The sequence below is a fragment of the Atractosteus spatula genome (genome assembly GCF_055471065.1).
Source record: "Atractosteus spatula isolate fAtrSpa1 chromosome 26 unlocalized genomic scaffold, fAtrSpa1.hap1 SUPER_26_unloc_1, whole genome shotgun sequence".
Classification (NCBI taxonomy): domain Eukaryota; kingdom Metazoa; phylum Chordata; class Actinopteri; order Semionotiformes; family Lepisosteidae; genus Atractosteus; species Atractosteus spatula.
This window is the reverse complement of record NW_028296644.1, coordinates 2299531-2308308: the sequence shown is the minus strand read 5'-3', so window position 1 is coordinate 2308308 and position 8778 is coordinate 2299531. Positions and strand designations below refer to the sequence as shown.

At 44.6% G+C, this 8778-nt stretch overlaps 1 non-coding gene across 1 annotated transcript; it reads left to right on the top strand.

Moving 5' to 3' along the window:
• Positions 1 to 5352: 5352 nt before the first annotated feature.
• Positions 5353 to 5434, top strand: trnaf-aaa (transfer RNA phenylalanine (anticodon AAA)). The gene has a single exon. It is a non-coding gene; the product is annotated as a tRNA-Phe (tRNA).
• Positions 5435 to 8778: the final 3344 nt, after the last annotated feature.

The following is an 8778-nucleotide window of genomic DNA, read 5'->3' as shown; positions in this document are numbered from 1 at the left end:
AGAACACACAACACACAACACCCACCCCCAACCCGCAAAGACACACCGACCCCCACACAACCTGACATCCTTACAACCCCCACCACCAACTCCCACTTACCCAGTACCCCCACCGTAGCAAACACCATACCCACTGCACCCCCCGGCATCCCAGATCCACTCACAACATCACTGCCCAAAAGCACATCCACCTTGCCAAACACTCAGGGTGACCCACACACACACCCAGCCCCAGAGACGGCCCCACCCAACACCTCCACCTCACACACTGCACCCCCCATGCAGCCCCCCGCCTGGCAGCACACCAGACACCAGAGGCAGATGCACGGAAGTAGCCCTTCTCATTGACTCCAACGGGAAGTACATCGATGAGCACAGGCTCTTCCCAGGACTACAAACAGCAAAGCTCTGGTGTCCGACGACGGAGAAGGCCCTGCAGCTGCTGTCCAGGTCTGTCCTGGGAGCCCCACGGCACATCATCATCCACACCGGCACCAACGATCTGAGGACCTGGAGGGAGCAGGTGGCCCAGTCCATTAGGAGAGTGGCAGAGAGGGCCATACAGGAGTTCCCTCGCGCCCAATTGTCATCTCCACCCTGCTGTCAAGACAGGATGAGTAGCACCACACCATCCAGAGAATCAAAGCTGAGATCTCACAGTGCTGTGCCCTGCTCCCAAACGTCTACCTGGCCCATCACCCCACCCTTGGATCACAGCATCTACATGACCATAAACACCTCAAAAAACAGACCATCGGACTCTTCACAAAAACTCTGAAAGACACTACACTGGGCAGACACCCAAACAACACCCCAGAGAGAAACAGCAGGACTACCAGAGGAACACCCCAAAACCCACACCCCCACCCCAGACCAGCTCAACCCACAAAGAACAGAACCAGCCCCATCCTACAGCCTTCCAACCCAGACCAACGACCGAACGGGACCAGAACCAGCGCCTCACCCCACGCCCCTCAGCCAGACCAGCAGCTGAACCAGGCCAATCCACAAACCCCCACCCAGCACAACAGCAGAGCTGGACCGAGCCCCTCCTGCACAGCTACGCCGCAGCCCTGGCCAGACCAGCAGTCCCGAGCGGTTTGGAGCTGGGAGAAATCTGGCAGCTCCTGAACCTCATCTGCACCCGGCTTATGAGCTAAACTACCACCACCCACAGCGACAAACAATACTGTTTTTGTTGATGATGTAAATGTCCGACACAAATTTGTTACAGTTCCAGAAAGCAAAAACAAACTGCAAAGATAATTCAAACGATAACAATGAGATCTCTAACGATAAGTATATGGAACATTTAGGGTCTGGGCTCGTCAGCATTTGGGCTGAAGAACACTGATCCTGACTTTATCAAGAATGTAAAGGAGACAGACATCATGATCCTACAGGAGACATGGTGTCGGGGAGACTTGGCTACCCACTGTCCCCCCGGCTACAAGGAGATCATGGTGCCCTTTGTCAAAAAAAATCACCTGGGGCAGAGACTCTGGGGGGATCATTGTGTGGTACAGAGTGGAGCTCAGTCACTCCATACAATTAGTTAAGAGAGAAGAGTCACAAGTTTGGCTTAAAATCAAAAGAAATACCATATGTACAGAAAATGAGGTTTTTCTGTGTGCTGTCTACATCCCACCCTCAGAATCCCCTTACTACAGTGAGGGAATTCTCCCCAGTCTCCACACGGAGATCGGTCATTTCCAGGGCCAGGGAAACGTGCTGCTCTGTGGTGACCTCAATGCACGAACAGGCACACTGGCAGACTTTACTAACACACAGGGAAACACTCATGTATTCGGACAATCCCCTCTGTACCACACACCAGTCACCTCACACAGGTGCAGCCATGACTCCACGGTCAACAGCACCGGGCGCGAGCTGCTCCAGCTGTCAAGGGCTGTGCCTGTACATCATCAAAGGCAGCACTAGAGGGGACTCTCTAGGCAGGTTCACCTTCAGCTCAGCTCTGGGCAGCAGTGTGGTGGACTACGCCATCACCGACCTGGACCTCTCCTGTATCAGTGCCTTCACTATCAGGCCACAAACTCCTCTCTCCGACCATAGCCAGATCACACTCTACATGAAGAGAGCACACCAGCACAGAGACACACTGACACAGCCCAGCCAGCTGTACGACCTCAACCAGGCGTACAGATGGGACACAAACAGCCTAGACAGATACCAAACTGTACTGGGCGATGAAGAAATTCACATTCCTAAACACTCCGTATCAAACCAACAAATTAGGCATAAACTTGGCCACACAAAAACTAAATCACCTATTTCACAAACTGGCATCAAAATCTAAACTAAAAACAACTAAATCAAAAAACTACCAAAAAACAAAAGCAAAAGAAAAGTGGTTTGATAGGGAGTGCAAAAACATCAGAAATGCACTACGAAAACTCTCAAATCAAAAACACAGACAACCACACAACACAAAACTACACCTCAGCTACTGTGATACGGTAAAACTTTACAAACACACGCTGAAAAAGAAAAGAAACACATACATAAACAAACAACTTGCAGAAATTGAGAAGTCACTAAATCAGAACTGTTTCTGGGAGAAGTGGAACAATTTAAACAAATCAAAACCAGAAGAATTGGCCATCCAAAATGGAACAATCTGGCAAACATACTTTGAAAATCACTATCAAAGGCTCCCAAATACAAATCAATCAGACCAAAACACCATTTATGAAAAACTCGAAATTTTTGAATTGGCTATCAAAGACAACCAAAACCCCTTAGACTCCCCTATCACTGAGCAGGAGCTACTGGACAAACTCCAGGCCCTCAGACCACGCAAAGCCTGGGGCCAAGATGGAGTCATAAATGAGATGCTGAGACACAGCAGCCCAAAGTTGCAACAAGCCCTGCTCAAACTCCTCGATCTTATCATGACAGCCGGATGTTTCCCCGAGGCCTGGAACCAAGGACTGGTCACGCCCATCTATAAGAGTGGAGATACTCTATCCCAACAACTATCGGGGCATCTGTGTGAACAGTAACCTGGGGAAGGTATTCTGCAGTATCCTAAATACACAAATAGTGGCCTTCCTTACCGAACACAATGTCCTGAGCAAGACTCAGATTGGCTTCTTACCAGATCACCGCACATCTGATCACATTTACACCCTACACACACTGATAGACAAACACGTCCACCAAAAACACAAAGGAACATTTTTTGCCTGCTTTGTCGATTTCAAAAAAGCATTTGACTCGATTTGGCATAAAAGATTGTTTTATAAACTACTCCAAAGTGGCATAGGAGGCAATGTGTACGACATAATTAAATCAATGTATTCAGAGAGCAAATGTGCAGTGAAAATTGGAAACAAAAGGACCAAATTCTTCACCCAATGCCGTGGGGTGAGACAGGGCTGCAGCCTGAGCCCAACACTGTTCAATATCTATATCAACGAATTAGCAGGAATGTTGGAAAAGTCTGCAGTTCCTGGTCTCACACTACACGACACAGAAACCATGTTCCTGCTCTATGCAGATGACCTGGTCCTGCTGTCGCCCACAGAACAGGGGCTGCAGCAGAACCAGGCACTGCTAAAGCAGTACTGTCAGACCTGGGCACTGACAGTCAATCTGGACAAGACCAGAGTTATGGTTTTCCAGAAGAAAGCCAGACCTCAGGGAAACAGGTACAAATTCACATTCAACAGCAACACATTGGAGCATACATCCAGCTACACATCTCGGTCTCACCATCAGCTCATCTGGGAGTTTTGACCTGGCAGTGAAGGCACTGAGGGAGAAGGCTCGAACCCGGGACTTCTGCGTCTCTCTGCAGTGACCTAGCCCCGTGAGCTAAAGAGAGATCTCTCCACAGCCCAGTAGCTGTGGTCCTGCTATCACAGGGAAGGGCGGTGACGTCACCTGCTCTGGTACGCCGGCTCTTACACAGTACCTGTCGGCCGTAAGCGTTACACTCTCCCCCGCTTAAATCGCCGTCCCCGGCGAAGGGCTATCCCATCCCGCTTCTGACACCAATGTAACGCAACGGGGGCTCGGGCGGGCGCCCTTGCCGCATCAGGTCGGCCCCACACTGTCCGGGGCTCGAACCCGGGACTTCCGCGTCTCTCTGCAGCGACCTAGCCCCGTGAGCTAAAGAGAGATCTCTCCACAGCCCAGTAGCTGTGGTCCTGCTATCACAGGGAAGGGCGGTGACGTCACCTGCTCTGGTACGCCGGCTCTTACACAGTACCTGTCGGCCGTAAGCGTTACAATATTTTATGACATGTCTCTGTTGTAAATGTCTGTTATATGTCTGTAGATTTTATTTTATGTTTTGTTCTATGTTAATTTTATTATTTTATTTGCTTTGGCAACACTGATTGTACCCATCGGTCATGCTAATAAAGCACCTTGAATTGAATTGAACAGTATTTACGTGCCACTGCTCCCAAGTGGCTCTGGGTTAAGACCGCTCTTTCACTTACTTGCAACGCAAACGGAGAAAGCAATTTTTGACAGTCTCTCGAGAGACTGCGCTAGGTGTTTAGAGATAGACTTTGTCAGTTCCCCCTGGAATGATGGCCTCTCAAATAGTTTGTGATTCCTCTAGACGTTATACAGTACAATCAAAAGCGCAACAAAAGTGTTTTCCGTGGAGCAGGTTTCAGACCCGTAGACCAGTTTTATTTGTACAGCAGGACGCATTCCCAAATGCGAATCTCCTGTTTTAGAAATGCTTTGGGCGGCGTGAAATGAAAATAAGAAATCAATTCCAGATGCACATGGAAGCAATCAAGTGTTTCATCCGAACTGTTTCAAAGACTGCTCAAGAGCTTTCCTTTCATAAACGCGCAACGATTAATGATGGGGGTGATTAGACTAATCTAGGGTGATTAATCTAGGTAGTGATTGAGACGATTCGTAGTGTGTGCTCATTTCCATATATGCCCCGTGTTGCAGTGGTAGGATGACATAAAATACTGCTTCGACACGTAACGGCATTATATTCAACTGCAGGAGCTGAGGTCTTTCGTAAGCACGTAAATCAAAGGCAATTCCCGCGTCTAACACTAATGTAAATGCTTTTCAAAGTGCAGTGTGGTGCAGCTTGTAAAATCCTTGTCCACATTTCTCATTTGTTGATGTTTTTTCTGTCTGCCAAAGTTGCATTTTGACATCCGGACGGGGAGACTTGATCATTCGAACGTGAAGCTGCCCTTAAACCCTCTGAGGCGTATCTGTCTGCCGGCATGTATTTTGTCAAAGATTTTTTTTTGAACGGAGAGCGACTTTGAAAAGGTTTCCGCAGCCACCTCGCACTCCATGTTAGATTGTAGGAGGAATGCAGCGGCAGCAGAGCTTGCTGTAGTCGTAGCCGAGTGGTTAAGGCGATAGACTAAAAATCTGTTGGGGACTCCCCGCGCAGTTTTGAATCCTGCCGACTACGGCGTCTGCCGTACGTCACCGTATGCCTGCGCGGCAAAGGCAAAGTGCCGCTTCCCCTTTTTCTGGTACTATAAAAACGCTAAATCGCTTGGACCCTCTGCCATGGAAATCAATTCTTCAGATAACAACACGTTTTGTGTTCGCACGACCGGTGTTCTACTTATGCCTTTGAAAACCTAATAAAGCTGAAACAACCGAAACGATAGGTTCTTGTAAAGCACGCCTGTAAAGAACTGTTAACATCAAAGGGTTTCAGTGTATTAACTGAGGAGAAGGCCTGATCGCTACTTGTTGACTTTTTATTTGGTGTGAGAAACACTCTCACTGCGCATGAAGTGCAACAAATGTAGCCGCAGAAATTGCATAACGCTTTCATTTATGCTATTGCAGATACCAACGTTGCCTAGATAGAAAACCGAAATAGCCATGGGTTTGCTTGCTGGTCTGAAGGATCTCTCTTCGAATCTCTATCATTTGTCAATGGAAGTAAAAGGCGCTGCAATCCGATACATGTTCAGATTCAAACCCGCAGCTGTTCTTCGAGTTTATTTTTTGACTAATTACAACTGAGTGTCGCATGAGCAGTTACATAAACTTATCTGGCATATTTTAACACAAATGCCGTTCTTAAATTAAAACTAACAGTACATTGGCAGGGACATTCAGTTACATACAAACAAGAGACAGACAAGAGAATATTTCTACCTTTCATGTGGACTACAGATGCAGCCATTCAAAGTGCGCGGCACTGACACGTACCGGAGGTAATTGGCTACGGCCTCGTGGATCGTGACGCGCGATGACGCAATATACCGCGGTACGTGATTGGTTGACCGACAGGGGCACCTGTGGTGCGTTGGTCGGTCGTAGAAAGATTTAAATGTCTTTACTGTGCCCGTTTTAGTATTGAATATTTATATGGAATTTTACCACTGAAGGGAAATCTTAGTAGCTGAGCATAAAAAGAATAGGAGCATACTGTAACGCGTGTGAAGGCCATGAACGATATTAATTTTGGAACATAAACATACAGTATATGGCTGGTCTCGGTACTTTAAAGAAAAAATACACACCAGTATTCCATTTCTCCCTAAACATTTTAAGCATCGAAGACTTTAACTAACGTGATACCGGAGGCAACAAGCATACTTTTAGAATTTAATTAAAAGGGAATATACAGATGCAGCCATTCAAAACAAGTGGGGTATGCTGCGGTATAACACGGTGGGCGTGTCACAGTAAACCGCATCATACCGTATGCAAATTAGATTATGTTAATAGTATCCGGAATCACCTTGTAAAACCGCCAGGTGGAGCTAATAAAGGTTAACCTCTCCTGTACAGCATTTGAGCTGTCACCAGAAAACGTCAGTTTCGAATCACTGCTGAGGGACAATCTTTATTCAATTAAGAATTTAAGTTGTATACTCTTTAGATTTTTAAATTTAAACAGTGTATTACAGCATGTTAATCATAAACATTAAAAAGGTGGTATATTTTATAAAAGCAAGATTGTTCTTTTGGACAAAAGTACACAACCTACCACCTTTATCGTAAATATTTTAATTATGCAGGAATATTTTATGCATCAAAGTCTTTACCGAAGATATTACTAATAGTATTAATAATGAATGACCTTGGACAAGCTGTAAGCTCAAAATATTACCCTGGTCCACATTCTTTGTAACCATCTTTGTAAACGAAAAGAGTTTATTTTTTCATTGACAAAAAGTAACACCACAGCATTTAGTTGATCCGATCACGCATTCGTTTCCAATCATACAAAGTAATCCTTGAGAATCTCCGATTCACCATGCCTTTCACATGCTCATAAACGATATTAATTTAGGAACATAAACATATTACTGTATGTAAACTGCACTGTATATTGCTGGTTTTGGTAGTTTAAAGAAAAAATACACACCAGTATTCCATTTCTCCCTAAACATTTTAAGCATCAAAGTCTTACATGTTGTTATTTGGGAAACGTTTTTACGTGCTCCTTCTGACCATATTAGGATTATATACTTTGTGAAAAGTGATAGTCTTTTAACCTTTTCTGTGAATTCGCTTGTTATCTAACAAATGCATACTTTTAGAATTTGATTAACAGGGAATATAATATGGAATTGCGTATCTAAACAAATTAATAATGATATAATTATATTCATGTACTGTCTGGTGGAATAAACTGAAGAGGTTAGTTAATGCGACACAGAATTATTACCTCTTTTTACACTTGAGAACAAATGAGAACATTCCACTCAGTGGGCGGTGCATTGTTATCTCAATCACCTGCTAATTCGTTTTACACCACTGGACTACAGGAGAATGTGACTGTACTGTATCTGTACAGAATGTGTGTTTCAATCAATACAGTAATTGATTACAATCGCAATCACTAGTTTAATTAAATGCCTTTTTTGATTCACAATCTGAAAATGAAAACCGCGGTAAAGTCACCTTGAATTTAAAAAAACGATTTTGGCACGCCTGTAGCATTTTCACGAAACCTCCAAGAGTTGTGAGAACACTTGCTTTGTGTATAAAGTACATTGTGAATGTTTTCACAGCCTTCACTTTGTCGTTTTTATGCCATTTTTTTGACCACGAACGAATATTCCTATGTCCGTAGGGAATCAGTGCGAATTTTAATACTAATTAAATGACCGCGGGCACTTTCCACCCCCTCTACATTCTCAGAGTAGAACAGACTAACCTTCTAATGAAAGACGGTCCACCCCCCCACGGACAGGAAAAGTGCCCACAGGCACTTAAACTTAATATGGTCAGTAAAAGTAAACAGTAACATGGTCAGAAGGAGCACGTACAAACGTTTCCGAAATAACCACATGTAAGACTCTGATGCTTAAAATGTTTAGGGAGAAAGTGGAATACTGGTGTGTATTTTTTCTTTAAACTACCAATACCAGCCATATACAGTCTGTAACGTAGGGATTTCTATATGTCTTTATTTAGTGGTTACATTAGTGACAAAGGCTAAACTTTTAGCTTCAGTAACGCGTACGCCGTATGGCATACATGTTTGTTTTGGGTTTTGCTTGTTCACATATCTTCCCTTTTTATAAAAAGACATGGTTGAAAACTGTTCCAGAGCCACTGTTTATTCATCAGTGAAAAGTACATCATGAAATGCCTCTCCCTGTTCAATCCACTGGAAAAAAGAAAAGGAGCATAAAGCGTCTGATGGTCATAAACGATATTCATTTAGGAACAGCATCAGAGATATGTTTTTAACTGTACTGCATCGGAGAGAATACCACAGTGTGTTTTTTTTTTACTCCCTGGCGGAAACTGGCTTCCATAAGAAATTAAATAAAACTT